General features: G+C 45.8%; 1 protein-coding gene across 4 annotated transcripts in view; it reads left to right on the forward strand.

The window, feature by feature from the left end:
• Positions 1 to 18,980, forward strand: part of NAV2 (neuron navigator 2) — a 691,715-nt gene that overhangs the window by 555,978 nt on the left and 116,757 nt on the right. The window lies entirely within an intron of this gene.

The following is an 18,980-nucleotide window of genomic DNA, read 5'->3' on the forward strand; positions in this document are numbered from 1 at the left end:
GATGTGGCCACAAATCAAGACTGTAGGCATGCCTTAGAAGGATCATTGCATCCCTTCCTCTGTCCCCAGGGTCCTGATAAGAAATCTCCCTGAGAAATGGAGGTTTCGACCTTTCCTCTTAATCCTGAAATAACTGCAGAGTGAGACAGACGCTCTGGCATGGACACCTCTGGAGGGCCAGTGGTTTTTGAGACCCAAAAGTGAAATGAGATTCCAAGTCTAAGGAAAGGCCCAAGTTTGTCTCCCCAGCCTTCCACCTATAAATCAAGCCCACATTCACTTCTCGGTCTTGGGAAAAGTGGGAGACGGGGTCTGTGGTTATCTCTGCTGCATCACTGGAGTCTGTATCCTTGTTCCCAGAGCTTTGTGCTTGTCATGGTCCAGTCATCTGTGTTGAAATTGGAAATCTCACATACTTGAGCAGTGAAGTTTAAAGGGTGAAGTCAGCTCAAGCTGTCAGAGTCGTGGGGCAGTATAAATGTGGTGTTGGCTCTGCAGAGAAGGGGACAGGCCGCAGCGGAGTGGACGAGCAGCGCCTGCTAGCACATGCCTTTCTGCCTGCCCCACGGTGGCGGCACTGTGATTCACAGCAGCCAGCTGCTTGGAGGCTTTATGACGTGCTAGGCACCGTGTTGAGCTCTTTACGCGCATCGTCTCACTCTCGACATCAGTTCTTTGCAATAGAGGCTGTTTTTCATCCCCTTTTTACAGCTGAGAGGACCAAAGCCCAGAGAGGGGAAGTTCCTTGGCCAGGCCACACAGACAGTACCTGGTAAAACCAAGCGTCCAACCAGGGTGAATTCAAAGCCTGGGCTCCCAAGCACTGTACAGTATGTTCGGCTTCTCACTAGCGCCAGACTCCATGCTCTGAAAACACGGTAGACAAGACCACAGAGGAAGTGGGGGCACCCTCAGCACGTTGGAGGCCCTAGGTACCCCCCGTGCCATTTTTAAGGAGTAATAAAAGGACCTGAAGGGGGTGTCCAGGGGGTAAGGCTCAAAGGACTGAGTTGCAGGGGAAGTTAAAAATAGTTGAAGAATGCTTGTGCCAGGGCTGTGGAGGCTGGGGCAGGGGCAAAGGCAGATACCTTTCTTTGCCTCGAAAGCATTATTATGTGTTTAATTTCAATTAAATGTCACAGGTCTTTACTGTAGCATTAGAAACACTTGTGTCAACATTCCCTGTGTGCTTGCGCAGAAAGTGAATGGGAGGGGACTGGCTCTGTGTGTGCTGGAAATGAAAACTGATGAGGTGGTCCCAGGCAGGAAAGCGCAGACCCAGGGCCAAGTTTGCACGGTGATTTACCGGCGTGCCCCGCCGCAGTAAGGATTCCTGTTGTTAAATCTCACGAAAGTGGGCATTTCAGTCACCTGCAGCTTCCAGCCTTTGTAAATGTGATACCTGAATTTCTCTGGGGAAATTCCACTCCTTAAACCCCTCACCCACAGCAAACCCAAACAAAATCCACAATTACAAGCTCCGCACCCCAAGACCTCTGAATCAGGCACAGCAAGTTAGAGCTTTATTAATCGAGTGACTTTTGCCTCACTCCGTGGGAGTACTTAATTAAAACCACTCAGCCATTGAGTTGAGAGCGAGGGAGGAAGACAGAGATTGAGGACAGCTCACAGACTGGATTTTCTCACTCCTTTGCAAGCTGGCATAGCTATTTTAGGAGTTGACGCGGACTTCACAGTTGACTGATCCATTCACAGCTGTGTGTGTGAGGTTCCTTGGGAACAGCTTTCGTTTAATGCTCTGCCCTCTGGGTACAAAGAACCCACGTAACCTCTGACCAGGCATACATAATAGTTCATAATAATGATCATCGTAATATTAAGAGCAGCTACTGTTTATTGACCGTTTTCAAATGCCAGGCACCGTGTGCATTACTTTATATATATTTATATAAAGTATATATGCTTCATATATACTTTATATACTTCTTTCCATCCTCACTGTAGTCTCTGTGACAGAGGAATTCTTCTTCCCATTGTCCTGATGGCGACACTGGGACTTGGAGGTGAGTCAGGACTCCAGGACTCAAACTGGAACAGCCCGACTGCAGGGCGTGTGCTCCACCACTCACTTCGGGGCTTGCATAAAGCTGTGTAAGCACGTCCAAAATCTCACTTCTCTTCTTCCTCCCAAACCTCTTTCTCTTCCTGTGTTTCCACCATCCATTTTTTTCCCCACACTCCTGGAACCCAGAGAAAATCTTCACGCTCTTCCATCCCCTTGTTCCTGGAATGCCAGCCACTAAGTTCGATGCATCCGTCTCTTGACTGTCTCTGTTTCTCCATTCTCTCTGCTCATGTTCCCACCCTGATGCTGACATCCCATCTCTCCTTCACTGCTTTCCTTGCCTCTGACCTCAGCGCCCCTGCAATAGACCATTCTACATGTTGGGGAGAGAAATCTCTCTAGACCAGAGCACACATCTCGATGATGTTGTCTTCTTATGCTGAGGAAGTGGCTCCACATTGCCTGCTGGGTAAACTCTGTGTTTTAGTCATTATTTCTGTGCAACAAATGACTCCACAATTTAGCTACTTGAAACTACCATTTTGTTTTGTTCGCGGGGTCTCTGCACCAGGAATTGGGACAAAATACAGCAGAGATGGCATGTGTCTGGTCTGCAGTGTCTGGAGCCTCTGCTTGGAAAACTCCGACAGAAGGGGTGGAGTCGTTCCCAAGCTCGTCCACTCACACGCCTCACACCTAGGGTGCTTTGGGAGTTAGGGCGGCTTTGGCCTCTCCATGTGGCTTGGCTTCCTCACAACACAGAGGCCTCAAGGTTGGCAGACTTCTTATGTGGGGCTCGGGGCTCCAGGGCAAGGGTTACAGTAAGCAAAGCAGAAGCTGTGTCACCTTTTATGATCTAACTTTGGAAGTCAGAGACTGTCACTTCCGCCATACCGTATTGGTCAAAGCAGTCGCAAGCTCTCCAGATTTAAGAGGAAGGAGCATAGATGCCGCCTCTCAGTGGGAGGCTGGCAAGGTCCCCTTGCGTGTGTGATGGGAGACGTTGCCGTGGTTATCTTGGGAAAATACAGTCTGCCACATCCTACCCCCTGCTCCATCCAGCACAGCATTGCAGGCCCTCCCTGTACGGCCCCACGCTGGAGTGTCTGCTTTGTGGAGGTGCAGACCTGGCCTTACTCACTGTGTCCCCAGTGCCTAGCACGGTGCCTGGCTCATCGTGGGCATTCCTTTTGCACTTGGGAGCTAACGAATGATTGACTTGCCTAGCCTCCTTTCTTCCAGTCTTGCCATCTTCTCCGTCCTGCCCTCTCCCCTCCTCCACCCTGATCCTGTTCCTGCTACTCTGGACCATAGACATTTTCCTTGATATAGAAACCACATTCTTAAACCTCTGCGCCTTTGCATGGCTCTGCTCTCTCTATAAATCCCTCCCTGCTCAATTCCCACGCACCTGCCACAGTCCTTCACGAGTCTGCTGAAGCCGGGAAGCCTTCCTTGGCAGACACCAGGCCTCCCTCCTCTGGGTTCCCCAACACCTGGTGACACCTCCCAGATGGCCCTCTCAGTTCCTTTTGGCTTATCTGTTTGTGTAAGTGTCTGTCCCCAAGCCAGGATATCCTTGAACAGAGGGATTGTGTCTTTTTATACCAGGCCTGCTGTGTGTGCTTAGCAGAACGTGTGGAATTAAGAGAGAGAGAGAGAGCGGGTGGTAGTGGTAGGACTGCTGGTGCTCCTGGTGATTGCAGCGTAGCCAGTGTTTACTGAGCACCTGTCACTTGGCAGGCACTTTGCAGGTTTTATCTCGTTGAATTTTTATAGAAATCCTAGAAGGCCTACAACATGTCACTATCCCCATTTTACAGATGTGGAAACTGAGGAAGAGAGAAGTCACTTGTCAAGGTCATGCAGCTGCTAAAGGGCGTGGACAGTTTCAGGAAGCTTGAGGGCTCAGCAGCTGAGATCCACGCCTCTTCTCTTTTGCCGCTGCTGCCTACTGGGTTTTAGGCTCTGACACCCAAGGATTTTTTTCTAGGTTTTAGAGAGCTCTACAAAGCCTAAACTTCAACTGGATTAATAGAATAATCATGTGGATGGCAACAGAGTATCTGCTAGACAATATCAAGGCTCTGTTTTGTTATGGAGCCAGGTTTTAAGGGGTTCGGAATCCGGCAGAGCTTTGTTTAGGGAAGGGTGACAAGGAAGGCACAGGGTCCAAAACCCAAAACATAACAGAGGTGTTTGCAGAAAGTAGATATACTTGGCGTGGAAAATATTTGTAAGAAAAGTAGGTCGCACAGAACCGAACTTGGAGTCGGGCTGACCTTTTTCATTGCCTGGACACCAAGGTGACCATCAGTCAGCACAGGGACAATTAGACCCATCGAAACTGGAGGCTGTTTTGCAATGACATGAGCCCTGCCTGTCACTCCCTGTTCCTGGGAGTATTGAGGCAGAATCTGGAAAACTGTGCGTCCCAAATCTCACAGGAGAGATTCCTGCCTGAGGTGAGAAGCAGAAAGGGATGACCTTTAAATGGCCTTCCAGTTGTAAGATTCAGGGTGTCCAAGTTCCCGTAAGAATCTCTGTGGCCCAATTACAGACGGAGCAGAACTGGGTTTCTGGAAAAAAGGGATCTCCTTGGAAAGCCAGGTGCCTACCGGTCCCACCAGCCTGGGGGTAATAGAAGAGTCACTAAAGTTGTTTCTTCTGAAAAGGTTTTAACTGGTGCCTCCTAATGAACACAAATTGCACACGCCTCCTTCCTGCTCCAGGTTCTGATCTGGAGGACAAAGGGGTTTTGGAGGCAGAGTGGCCGGTGGCTGTCGAGGACCACTGTAAACTCAGCATCTGCACACGAGCGAGATGGTCGTGACGTTACTACCTGTTGCTTGTATGATGAAAATGACAGGCTTTTAAAATGTAAAAATGTTACACGATTGTGCAGAGTCTGGGAATTCTGCTTTGCCTAGCCTCATTTGAATTACAACTCCAGCTTATCTGTCCACCATTCTTGTGGAAGTGGAAGCATTTGAACAAATCGGAGAGTGGAAAAAAAAATCGGGGACCCCCATTCTTTTGTCTGTAAAGCCTCAGACAGCTGTTATGACTGCAGATCCTGGTGCACTGATAGAAGGTAATTTGAGTATCCTGTAGGCACCCAGCTTCAGCTTGGTTCCCACCTGGGAGGTCACTGGCCTGTGTTTGGGCTGCCTCTCAGCCTGCCCTTCCTGCTGGAGGCTCCAGCTGCTGCTGGGAGCCCCGCCACTCCCGGCCCACGCTGCCCTTGGCCGCCCCTTCTCCGCTGGCCGGCTGGTTTGCCTGGGTGCTTGGCCACTTGGCTTCTAGTGTCTTGTGCCCAGGTTCCCGCCAGAGCTCCCTTGCTACAGGGAGAGATGTGCTCATCCACACAGTTTGGGCCACACCCTGTCCCTCTTGCAAGCACACTTGTGGCACCCGTCCTAGCCCGTGCATGTTGAAATTCTAAGGGAGAAACACAGATTTTTGCCTTTCAAACTGAGCTCCGCACGATGCTGCTTTCACTTTTTATTTCTTTTTAAAAAACCAGGGACAGTGGGGACTCTAGCCATGGGGAAATGAAATTCTCTTCCTCTCAGGTTCAGGATTCCTCAGAGTGTGGCACTAATGTTGTTCCTCAAGCCACGCTATCCGTTGAATGGGACCTGTTGACCCTTCCCTCCAAGCCTTCTCTTACCAGCTTCCACTGCCTACAGGCCCACCTCTTCCTACAAGTCTTCCCTGGCCCCCTGCAGTAACATAGCCTACTACTGAAAGCACTTGACGTATCTCAAAGCAGACGCATCTCATTTCTCTTTGTATTCGCCAAATGCTTAACATGTACAATATACGTACAGTAATCCCACCATCCACAGGGATATGTCCCAACACCTTCCATGGATGCCCGAACCACAGAGAGTACTGAACCCTATATAAACCATGCTTTTCCTATATATGCACACCCATGATAAAATTTAATTTATAAATTAGGCACAGTAACAGATTAATAACTAACAAGAAAACAGAACAATTATAACAATATACTGTAATGAAAGTTATGTAAATGTGATCTCTCCCTCTCTCTCAAAATATCTTACTGTGCTGTACTCACCTGTTTTTGGACCAAGGCTGACCATGGATAACTTAAATTGTGGAAAGTGAAACTGTACAAACAATTTAATTCGTGGTTGTTATTCTTTCCTTCAGTCCATCAGAAACACTTATTGGGTGTTTCTTGAAAATTGCAGGAACAGTTCTTAGAAACTGGGGATATTGAAGCAAAAATACTGGTCCTAAGATGATGATGATGATGATTATGAGAGTCCTACCTTTATTGACCCTGTTGGGGAAGAGAACCAGAAGATAGACAAGAGAGCCGTTGTAAGAAAATGTAGAATAAGGGAGCCAAACTTCAATTTTATCATAAAAGCGAGAACAAGGGATTTGTTGAAACCACAACTATATTAACATGAAAGCACATCAGTGACTACTTCCTCGCTGTGTTTCCTTGGGCAAATCACTCAAAGTCTCCGTGTCTCCATTTCCCATCTAAGAAAATCGCTAGACCACATAATCTTTGAAATCCCCTCTGGATCTAATATTCTGTAGTTCCATGAAACTGTCTGTCATGGGTGTTTTCTTAATGCTCTGTTGCATTTAAAGTGAGATTTTAGGGGTAAAAGCTTTTCAGTCTGGTGTCCTAAGTGGGAGGTGGGGAAGATAATCTTAAAAGACATCCTATATTTCTGCACTAATATCCTAGGTGAGGCGGAGCATCGTGGCGTGGGAACGCCACATGCCAGCGTGAAGATTAGCACAGGTGTTTTAGTCATTGAGAATATATCATCTGGTTTTTGGATTTTGTACCATGTCAAGCCACACACACACACTTTTTGGAGCAGGACACATTTTTACTGACCTTAGCAAAAAAGAACATTTTCCATGGTTCACCACGAGGGGGACCTGAGCGTGACTTGGTGTGTGCCCAGCTGAGGAGGTTGGGCTGATTTTTCTCTTTTCCTGTGGCCCTTGGTTTGCATAGGATGCCTTTTCACTGTAGGATTTTGTTTTGTTTTAAGATCTAAAAATTTCAGGCATGTCTTACTCTTTTTGGGGGAGGAGGGGCTTGGGGGTAGGTTTGGGACCCATCTTTGAGGTGTAAAAAAAAAAGGTTTTTTACACCCCAAAGAGGCAGCTGTGAGATCTACCTTTCCTGGCTCAGGGCGTAGAAGGGCCCATCTGCACCCCTCAGCCACGGCCTGTTTCCCACACGTGCGTATGTCGTATGCTGATTTTGTGGATGTACAACATGTTTTTAGATAGTCTTTTTCAATATGGAGATCTAGTATCTTGATTAGTTTAAGCTCTGAACTCTCCAGGAAGAAAATGACTGGTTCTCATCCTCATCTAGTTGAACTCAGTGTTTTTCAAACTTTTTTTTTTTTAATCTCATGCCGGCTTCTGAATTGAGGGTGGAGGGCTTAGTGGTAAGATAAGAATTAAGCGTGGCTCTAAAGAATCACATATCTTTCGTATTTAGTAGCGCCTTACCAGCCAAAATTTTGTCAAACTTTAGCTATAAAATACCTTATAAAAAATGCTAGGCCTTTTTATTTGTCTGTTTAAAATGGTAAGTTTGTAACATTGAATATGCTTTTTCAAACTCCTTCCTCCTCTCCAGAGATGGCCAATCCCACAGAGAACCAGTGTCCCCACTGCCCGTGTCCTGTTTCTGAAGGTGACCTCGTGCTCACGGACACACAGCCAAGTGAACAGGGTCAGCACCCTGTGTTGTCAGCTGTTGTGTCTACTGTTCTTGCTGGATTTAGGGGCGGGTAATTTGAGCATCCCATAGTTTCCCAATCTGGCTTAATCCTCTAACGCTTGAAGGCCAGAGGCCTGTATATTTATTTCTTTATATTGGTGATTCATTTGTGGAATACCGTTGAATGCTACCCAGAATGATCATTGTCTTGATGAAAATATCACCTCATAGAAATTTAGCATCTAAAACCATAGGCTGAATTCACTTTACATTTTAGATCCACATGCATGTCTGTGTGAACTACCTGATCTCCTTGCCCCAACCCGAGATTGCCTGGCCAACGCCTTCAAGATGCCACTCGAGGCTTCCTTCCTCTAAGAAGCCTTTTCTGGCCCCTTTTCCTGCTTTGGCTTTTGCTGAGCCCCAGGCAAACATTTATGCGTCTGTTTGCCCCAACCAGACACTAGGCCCTCAAGGTCAAGGACTGAGCCTGGTTCTTGTATCCCCAGCACCCAGGCTAGTGCCTGCCTCCCAACAGAGACTGCATAAATATTTGTTGAACAAATGTCACCACCTTAAAACATGGTCCACCTCTGGGGCAAAGGTCTACATGTGGCTCTAGGACAGCCCTTCCTGCAGCCCCCAGATGCTTCCAGAAATCTAGTCGCTGAGGTTGGCTGATGCTCCCAAGGCCCCCATTATGCCTCTGTCCGCAGAAGGGCTCGTCTCCCCGTTACAAGTGAGTCACCTTCTCACTCCATCTGTTCTCAGTACAACCCGACATTTCTTTCAGCTGCAGTCGACATAAGACAAGGTGACACTTGCGTGAACCTAAACCGAAGTGCCAGCTTTCCCCAGTTTGGTAAAGACTATGGGTATTACCTGGGGCTGTCTAACTTGAAACCAGAAAAGAAAGAGACACTGGATGTCTGGTTTCCACCCCTACGGGGTCTAGTCATCTTCCAAAGGGAGCACACGATCCTCCAAGCCCACGTAAATTCCTCTGACTTAATGTGAAAGTGAACTTGAGTCATAGAGCACTTCGGGGCTTGGAGAGGTGCATCAGAGATTGCAGGAGCGATAAGGCGGGGCAGCCTGCGGAAGCTCGGCGGGCGTGTTTTGGTGCGTCGGAAGTGCTTTGGGGGCAGGGTTCTTTTGGCAATGTGGAAGCCTTTTCCAGGGTAAGGGCCTAGGATAATGATGCCCCACGGAGCCTCCTGTGCGCTGTCCATAATATTCTGGGTTCAGCCTGCCTGATACTGCTGGCCTATGCCACTCACCAGCCATCTGGGTTTCCAACAGTTGGACTGTTCTGAGGACTGTAGGCCTTTAAGTACAGGACAGTGAGTTAATTGATATTTTAGAAGAACCTTGGAGAGTTGTAATATCTCTTATCAAACCCTGATCTGAGATGGAGGGGACTCCAGGGATCAGCTTCAAGCTTAAAGCAGGGGGAGGCAAGACTAGTTATTACAAAGATATGAAATTTAAATTACCATTCTACTGTGGTCACACTGTGGCAACTAATCCTTAGGGAAACTGAGGCCAATCTAGCCCATAGTTCCTCCACCCAGGTCTCAAGATTTAAGGCAGCATTTCTGACAGTTTCAGCCTGGCTACCTACAGGAGAATTACTTATGTCTATTAAAAATTCAGGTTTGGACCAGGTGTGTTGGCTCGTGCCTGTAATATCATCACTTTGGGAGGCTGAGGCAGGAGGATTACTTGAGGCCGAGAGTTCGCGACCAGCCTGGGCAACATAGCAAGACCTTGTCCCTATCAAAAAAAAATTTTTTTAATTAGCTGGGTGTGGTGGCACATATCTATAGTCCTAGCTACTTAGAAGGCTGAGGTAGGGGAATTGTTTGAGGCCAGGAGTTGGAAGCCGCAGTGAGCTATGATTGTACCACTGAACTCCAGCCTGTACAACAGAGCAAGATCCTGTCTCTAAAATACAAACAAGCAAAAACCAAACAAAAATAACAAATTCCGGTTTGAGGGGAAGGGATGAGTAGGTGGAGGGAGGATGGGGCATTTTTAGGGCAGTAGAATTATACTCTATGATACTGTAAATGATGAATAAGTGATATTCTGCATTTGTTAAAACCCATAGAGCTTTACAACACAGAGTGAACCCTAATGTAAACTATACGTTATTACATTGGGGTTTACACAGGGCTTTAGTTAATAATAATGCGCTAACACTTATTCCTCAATTGCAACAATGTATCACACTTACTAATTAAAATGTTAATAATAGAGCAAACTGTTGGGGAAAAGAAGAGGTATAGGGAACTCTAATTTCTATACAATTTTCCTGTAAACCTCAAAAAAAAAAAATAAAGTCTACTTTTAAAAAATACAAGATTTGAGCTCCACTAAAGACATCCTGCATCTGTGAAGCCAGGGCCCTGGAATATGCATTTTCGCCCAGTTACACAGTTGATTCGGGTGTGTTCTGAGGTTTGAAAATCCCTGGATATCGGTCCATCCCCTTTTACCATCTGTTTAATTCCAAGAAAGAGCTTAAAGGGGCTTTGTCTAGAGAACTGTTTCCTGTGTGTTAGGACGTGTTTCATCTTTCAGAAGGTGGACAAAAAGCTTCCTGCTAATGCTAGAAATATTTGCCGCAATTCCACACTGACGGTTGAACCACAATAAAGAGAATTCAGTCAAGACCACCTTTCAGATGTGGGGACTGTCAGTCCTCCCAAGCGTGCGGCCTTTCTTCAGAAGGGTGCCCTGCCTGTTCCCACTTCAAACAAGCATAGTCATAGCTTATAATGCAAATGTTATGTCCATTGATTTAAATAGGGGTGATAAGTACACTATTGTTGTAATTGTTGGCTATGTGTTTAAGTGTGTATTTTATTAGCATAATTATGGCTTTTTTAAATTAAAATATTTATGGAATTTATATGTGTATAGATCCTTAGGTAGGCTAAACCAAAATGCTCTGGAAATTAGTATTAGATGGAATTTTGTTAAACTTGAGGAAAGTCACGTTGCATTTTTCAAAAGATGCACAGACCTTGGTAGCATGTTTTACCACCATGCAGAAATTTTCCCACTTGCTCAATCTCTCCTCTGCTAGGAATTTGTGAGAGCAAAACCCAAGCAATAGTGAGATTGAGTCTGTGTGCTAAAATTCAGGGTGATGTAAATTATAGCAAAGCCATGAGCCACGCTGAATCAGTCTATAGCAAACAAACAAGTCTTGCAGTGTAGAAACCATTGCAGAATACATTGAAAGGACCCACCCAGCTGGGATCTGCTTCTGCCCTATTTTGGCAGAGGGACTGCAAACTTAGGGCCTGCAGGTCTGTAAGCCAACTTGAACTGGATGCGAATTTCACACGTAGGTGAGATGATAGGTCCATGGCTTTCACGAGTTTCTCAAAGGCATCCATAACTTCAGAAAATTTGGGAATCTTTGCTTTAGCTACTGGCCTCTAAACTGGTTTTGGTTGTATTTATTTTTAAAATATATGTCCTGTTATTGAAATATTGCACATACTGTAAAACACACACAAAACATAGGAATTAAAAGGATGTGATAAGAAATAAAGATAAAAACAAGCACTTGAGTTTTCACTCCTGTGGATCATGTGTGCTTCCCTCTGCAGAGACCATGCCTGCTACCAGGGCTTCTGATTCTTTAACGTGCACACACCTCACCTGGGGAGTTTATTGAAATGCAGAGTCTGATTTCAGAGGTCTGGGATACTGCATTTTAAGAAAGCGGCCCACGGACTCTGGGAAGCCGCTGGTCCACAGCTGTACTTGGAGCAGGAGGTAGAGGATGACAGTCATGTGCATTTTTGCTGTAGGTGATGACCCCTACTTATGCTTTCTGTTCTTTTCCAAATGGCTCTTCGGTGCCTAGCTTCAGGATATAGAAATGGCTAGAGTCTGTGGCACCAGTTTCCCCCAGGGAGGCTTCTAGGGGGCCCCTGGGACCCTTTGACTCCTCCTTAACTCTGGCCTGCCTTTTCCCTGCTGCTGCCTCTGTTCCCATGGGACGCTGGAGCTGAGCCCTTGTCTGATTAGCTTAGCAACCTCTTTGTGGTGCTCCCCAGAGAGGTGCGCTGTGCTGACTGGGCTGGCCAGAGTTGGCTCCACACCTCCCGAGGGGGCTCACTTCTGCAGCAAACTTGACTTTCTGCCGCACCACGACCAGGACTGAGCTGTGTTTTCCCACTCATCTGGCTCATTTCGCAGTGAGATGGACTGTGAAACGCAGAAAAGCTGGGGAAGGGGTTGGTGCCCCTTAACCTGTGAATATTCCCGGTGGGCCACTCATAGCCACTGAGGAAACTTCTAGCAAATAGTGACATCTATTTGCCATGGTCATGTCCAATGCTCTGAGCCAAGGTGGCTTGCTCCAGGCTTGAGCGAAATAAGGGGAGATTCTGCTTGAGATATAAATTCAAGTCCCATATCCCCCTAAAAAGAGCAAGATGATATCTACTTGGTGATGTTCTGAAGAGCCAGCAGTCCTGGAGGACAGTGGGAAATGGTGCCCAATTCTACATCAAACAGAAAGGTAGGAAACTGGTTGGATTCTCTAAGCCCACATCTCCCCTCTGCCTCTGCTGGCAGTTGTTGGAAAGTTCCCTCAAGGGAATGAAAACCAAAGAATTGTGGGTCTGTGCTAACAAAGAATTGCCCCCTAAGGCATAACAATGAAAGGGTAGAGTCATTTTTTACCCCTTCTTGTCCCCTACCCTCATGTTTCTTGATTGCATGCACTGTCCGGTCTGGATTATTTATAGTTCAAGTCCTATTACTACAGGGAAACCCAACTGAGAAAGACATTCTAACCTAGGACTTTCTCTCCAAAGGCTGCTGTTGGTTTTGTTTCATCATGTGTCAGTTTGGGGTGACCCATAATTGAGAAGAAGCAACACCATGTTCTTTGATTGGAACTCACCGTTATTTGATTTTAAAATACCTGAGAAGCTGTGTGAGTGGGATATTGCCATCACTATGATATGACTCTGTATGTGTCATGTGGAGCGAGGGTGTTTAATGAATGAAATATACCACATTTGCCTCAGTAGTTACCTAAAAACTCTTTGAGGACAAAAGGGCTTCTAAGTGTTTCTTAGTAGAATTTTAAGTATTTGCCTAAATGGTAGTGCTGCAGTTTTATAATTAGCACTGAGAAATTGAACCCATTTTTTTCCGGTCATATTTTTGCATTTCAGAAGCATTCTCTTCTTCCCTATGTCAAATGTAGCAGCTTCCTTTCATTCATAAAGATCGGCTTTCTGCAGAAGGACGTAGGCAGCTTTGTTAGACTAGCTGGTCGGTTTGTCCTTCTGTGACCCAGAGTGAAGTTGACTCATCTGACTTCTAAGAGGCCCTAAACTAAAGGGATCCTGTTACAGGTTTGTCCAGAAACTCAATTTACAGCCTAATAAACTCAGAGAATGAATGTCACGCTGTATTGTAGCTGAGTGAAGGAGCCCCGTGAAAGCTTATGTTGTTTGGGGATTTGCATGTTGGCACCATGCTCAACAGCAAGGGCTTTTCAGCAGCCCACATCGTTTTTCTCAATCTTAGACAACAAAGCATGTGTTGATGTATATGTTCATATATTTATGTTGATATTGGCAAGGAATATTACACACACATATATAATTATTTTATTCCATTTTTCTTTACAATGTTTATATTTAAGCCAAAAATGTGTCCAAAAACTATAGACAGGACAAGCTGACATGTCTTTGAAGAAAAGAAATTACCTAGGATTGATTTTATTTTATTTTTTTTCTGTTTGTACTTTCATTTCCTGCATCTGAGAATTTTTTGTTGTTGTTGTTTTAATGTCATGTTCTATTAGAAATGCTCTTGACTAAAGCAGGTTGGTACGTATTTCTTTCCATCCTGTCCCCTCTCATCCCCCAGTACTTGACGGAAGGTGGTTCCTTTTGAGATTAGTGACAGTCCATTTGTGTTCCTTATGCAGGCCCTGTTGATCTGTGGACTTTGGGAATGAGAAGTCACCTCTCCCTCCTTCCAGAGGTGACTCACAAAGCCAGTTTCATTCGGTTCCACATTGTTGTGTCATTACATCTAAAGAAGGGGAAGAGATCTATTTACTAAACGTTGGGCTCGAAATCCAGCATATTTGTTCTAACAGGTCCTATTAGATTCCAGAGCTTTTTCATAGCTGGTGTCAGCTACAGACCTATTTTGTTGAGAAAGTTCCTTGTAATAGACATGTTGCCTTCCCAGGTCTGCCCTTAGCTGGAGGGATGGTGAGGTCTACCCTGCAAGTCTGATCATTCCCCGGAGGTCTGCGATGACTCAGGTAGGATTAGAAATGGTGTATGCTGAAAAAAACTGTAGAAGGAAATATCGATGAGAAAATGCTCACCAGAAGTGGAATAAAAATGACGGCAGTATTGAGAAGTTGGGGTTCACTCTGAAATAGAAGCCAGAGCCTGTTTTACTCATTTGCTTAGCCCTTCATGTCTCCTCTTCAAGGTCTTCAAGACTGTGCCCCAGGCCCCATGCAGCCCAGTTCCTGGCTTTGTTCCTAATGTCCCAGCAACGGCGAACTACTTACCCTTCTCTTAACATCCCCACCTCCTCCTCCTCCTCCTCTCTGCTTTTACAAATGTTATCTGTGTGCCTAGATGGATCCCCTTTTGGCAGGCAAACTCCTCTGCACCCTTCAGGGCCTGCTGGAATAGTGCTCGTCTGTTACAGCTTCCCTGTGTGTTCTCAGGGCCTGTCACGCACTCGTCTGTCACACCATTCTTCATGCAGCAGTAGAGTTACTTACATGTCTTAGTCCCTCGTAGATGTTCAGCTTCACCCGGGGCAGGGACTAGGTCTTGCCACCTCCGTAACCCCAGCCTGGCACAGAGCCTGGAACCCAGTATTGTGGTACTGAAAATGGAAGACGACCATGCAGAGTCACTACCCTGTGACGTGGGCAATTGCAGTGCTGATAACAGCAGCAGCTAGTGGTTAGGAAATGCTCCCTGCGTGCCGGGCACTGGCTTTTGTATGCATGCACCGTCTCATTGAACCCACCACAATCCTAAGACATTCATCTGTAGGTTCACCCATCTTGCAGATGAGAAAACTGGATCTCAAAGCAATTATGCTGAAACGTGACAAAATTGGGATTAGAACGCACCCACCTGCACTGTGATCTTGACTATGGTTTTATCATTTTCCTGATGTGAATAATAGAGGTGATAATGTACTTGATAAGGCTCTTTTGAAGGTTGAATGCCACGATTTAGGTGAAGCACTTAACACAGTACCCAGCAAGGACTCAGTACAGTTAGTTCTTACTAACAATGACGTGTACCAGATCCCTCAGCTAGCAAGGGGCAGAGGGGGCATTTGAACTCTAGGTCTAACCCTGATGCTCATGGGACACCCCGGGGTGCCTCAGCCTTGAAAAGCAAGAACACCCCACAGACGCTTTGCCCTTTTAGCAAAGGCTCCACTCTCTGTGCAGGGTTCTCTGGGGAAGCTTCGGAGGGTGGAGACAGAAAGCCCCCTCCACGCGCTGCTCCAGAACTCAGGAGGGTAACGTGGGAGTTGTTCAGTAGCTTGGCAGCTTAGGCGGGAACCCACTCAGCAAACATCAGGATGTTACCAGCACCTCATTACGCTCCAGCACTAATTATTTATGTCCCCAAGGAGAAGGAAAGTGTGGCACTGGTGCTCTGGGATTCAGTCCCCGGATCAGCTGGTTCCTTTGCCTGTGACCTCAGGCAAGTCATTTTCTTCTCCACCCAGTGGGAGCCTCTTGTAAACTGCAAAAAACTGGGTGAGGCCAGCCCTGCCCTGGTTCCCTGAGCCTTCAGGAACACAGGCCTTTTTACCACTGCTGGGCAAAGGCCAGTGTTTCAGATGAGCACACCAATGACTGCTTCATCTGTAAATTACGCTTTCTTAAGGGATTAACTCTGTTAAGGCAGTTTATATTATCAGAAGCCAATTTCTATACAAATTTGGGTCCAACAAAAACATACATTTTTGTCGAGACTAGAAGAGTTATTTAAAAACACATAATGAAGCTTTTTTTGTAAATCAAACTATTATAATTGATGGATAATTTGGAAAGAAATATTTTAAATTAGATTCTTGAGTGTGAGACTGGTTCTAATGACAACTCTGTCTCCAGTGCTGTGCTGTCTCCCAGGAAGAGGCATACAACAAAATTTATTTTAAAGAATTTTTTTTTTATTCTTTTTCATTTTTAGAGACAGAGTCGCACTCTGTCACCCAGGCTGGAGTGCAGTAGCGTCATCATTAGCTCACTGCAGCCTCAAACTCCTGGACTCAAGTGATCCTCCTGCCTCAGCTTCCAAAACAGCTGGTACTACAGGTGTGCACCACCGTGCCTGACTCATTTTTTAATGTTTTGTAAAGATGAGATCTTGCTATGTTGCCCAGGATGGTGTTGAACTCCTGGGTTCAAGTGATCCTCCTGCCTTGGCCCTCCCAAAGTGCTGGGATTCCAAGCATGAGCCACTGTGCCTGGTATGAGTATTATTGTTACTTTTAAATGATTGAATACATGTTCGCAAACCTCTGGGAGAAGAGGTAAATTCTCCATTTTCCATACCACTCTTCCTTCCCTCCCCCAACCCGCACACCTTGAATGAAATAGACTTGCAACTGAACCTAGACCATTGCCAGACTAGTTGTATTCAGCTCCCTGACTTTCAGTTCTTAGTGTATTTGAGAAGGTAGAGGATCCTGGTTTATCCTTGCCTTTCCCCTCCTGTCTGCCTAAACAAAGAATTCCCAACAGCAGTTGACAAGCCAGTTCACACATTGAGTCCCATCTCTCCAGGGCCCTCCTCTTTTAACCACATTGCACCCAGGTGTTGCTGGGCTGGGGGCTGCAGCATATCTCAGCGTTCCATCCGCGAAATGCACACCAGGCTCTGCTCTCTGGCCGTAGCAGGAAGCCAGGGGTATGTATGTGTGGGCCTTGTCTACATGCCCCGGTGCATGTAATTGCCCAACCGTGCGTGTTGTTTCACCAGCAGTAAAAATCCAGCAGGGAAATGAATGCTAAAATTAGTTTGTTTGTCCTTTGACAAGATCTCCCCAGTTGAAAGAATTTTGTTTATCTAACTGGCTGGACAGACTTTGCTAAAATCAAAATTAACTGCCTTCCTTAATGGTGTAATAGATTGTATTTTGAAGAGCTTCCACTGAGTTCTCCTTGAAAGGACATTTGATCTAGAGAGTCCAGCCTCTGGCAAAGTTACAGCATTTTGTTGTAGGTGTTTTCTTCCCTCCTTGTGCCAGTTGCAGCATAGCTTGTCCTAGCTCTGCCCTGAGTCACTACATCTGTTGGACTGGTGGGTGGATGGGAGGACGGACGGACAGATGGTCAGATAGATGGATGATGGATAGACTGGCAGATACACAGTTTAATTTGGTTGCCGTATGTCTTAGAAGTCAAGTTGGTTAACATTTAAGAGGAAAGAAAACCTGTCATCGGTGTCCTTACAAAAAGTTTTTGCTAAACCCCGCCCATGGCTGTGTCTCTGGGCTTCATTCATTCATGTGTTCATTCATTCAATAAAAACAGTATTTAATAAGCACTAGGCACATGCGATATATTTGAACAAAATAGGGATAATCTCTCCCTCCAAAGAGCCTACCATCTAATGTGAGAGACAAGCATCAAAAGGCAATTAAACGAAGAATTATTTAACTATAGCCGCAATCATTGTTTTTTTACTTTATTTTTTATTGAGATATAATGCATATATCATAAAATTCACCATTTTAAATTGTACAATTCAGGGGTTTGTAGTATAGTCATGGAGTGGTTTTTTGTTTTTAAAATGATACAGTCGAGTGAAAAATTCACTCTATTCCGCTGTTGTGTTGTTGGATCAACCACAAATACTTGGCCTGACTCACGCCAACAGACTTTTCACGGCGTTGGCCTTGCGTCGTCTGTGATCATCAGTGTCATAAAGGGAGGGGGAGGGGACATCGGAGGCGTTCAGTCCAGATGTGATGTCCCGGGAGCTGCGCCGAGGGCAGATTCCTGTGACCCGTAGTGGAAGGTGCGTCTCACACGAGAGGGCTTCGGTGGGAACTTTCTTCTCTGCCCCTTACTTGAACTTACGGGTTCTGGGAAACCTCCACCGCGTCTCCTAATTTTGTTCTTCTAAGAATATACCCCAAAAAGGTCCCCAGCTAGAGGAGGAAGAAATTCAAGAATCGGGAACCTTCAGGATCAACCCCACATATGCAAAAGCAAAAATGCCGAGTGCAGTAAAATGCAGCGATTGTGGTCAGCTGACTCTGTTTCAAGTAAACAATGACTCATTGGTGTTCTTACTGCGTATTATTTGACTTGAAAAGTGAAATGCTTGCATTTTCAGATACGTTGCAGGGTGATCTGATGGAGTCCGTGCAGGGAGCAGAGGGTCCGAGTTTGGTTTTAGGCTCTGCCCAAGTTTTGCTTTGCTGTCCTGTTCCCCTCTGAATATGAGGGAAATGACACAGCCCGTCTCCTTTATGGGGTGCTGTGAACGAACCAACATGGATATGAGGTACAACGGCTTTGGACCTGAGCTACTTCCTACTAGTGCTGAGCTTTCAGGAAACTGCCTGGTTGGTGGACTGTCAGCCATCTGTACCGCATGTTCCAAGGACCCTCCCTCCCCTAGATAACACAGATTCCATCAGAAGACAGCTTTGTAGTGTCGCCAAGAGATCTGGAAAAGAGCAAATTAGCATTAGTGTTGTTCACAGAGTTTTGTGACAACCCCCCTAAGACATCAGTATCAAAGGTGAAATTCAAGATCACAACAACCATAATGTCTTCCATTTTATATAGTCTTGCACAAATTGCAGAGCACTTCCCATATTCCATGTCTTGCTGATTCGCATGTCTGCCTTGTGATATTCCCATCTATCACCAGCTGTGACATTCCCAGAGTTTAGGTAAAAAATCTACAACCCAGAGCAGCAACTTGCCCCGTGATGGCAAAGGTGGCTCTTCTGTCCTCTGTCCTTTCTTTCCTCCTCTCTTGAATGCCTGCCTGCTTCCTCTGCTGTACTGTTCTGTAATATTTTTGCCTATGATTTGCTAATGACTTGTCAGTTCCATTTAATAGGTAAAACACCTGCTTGTATAATTACTGACATTAAAAAGAATGTCATGAATACATCTGACAGTTAATTTTATTCACTAGTTCCCTT

This window comes from Eulemur rufifrons, chromosome 6 (assembly GCF_041146395.1).
Source record: "Eulemur rufifrons isolate Redbay chromosome 6, OSU_ERuf_1, whole genome shotgun sequence".
In the NCBI taxonomy this organism is placed as follows: domain Eukaryota; kingdom Metazoa; phylum Chordata; class Mammalia; order Primates; family Lemuridae; genus Eulemur; species Eulemur rufifrons.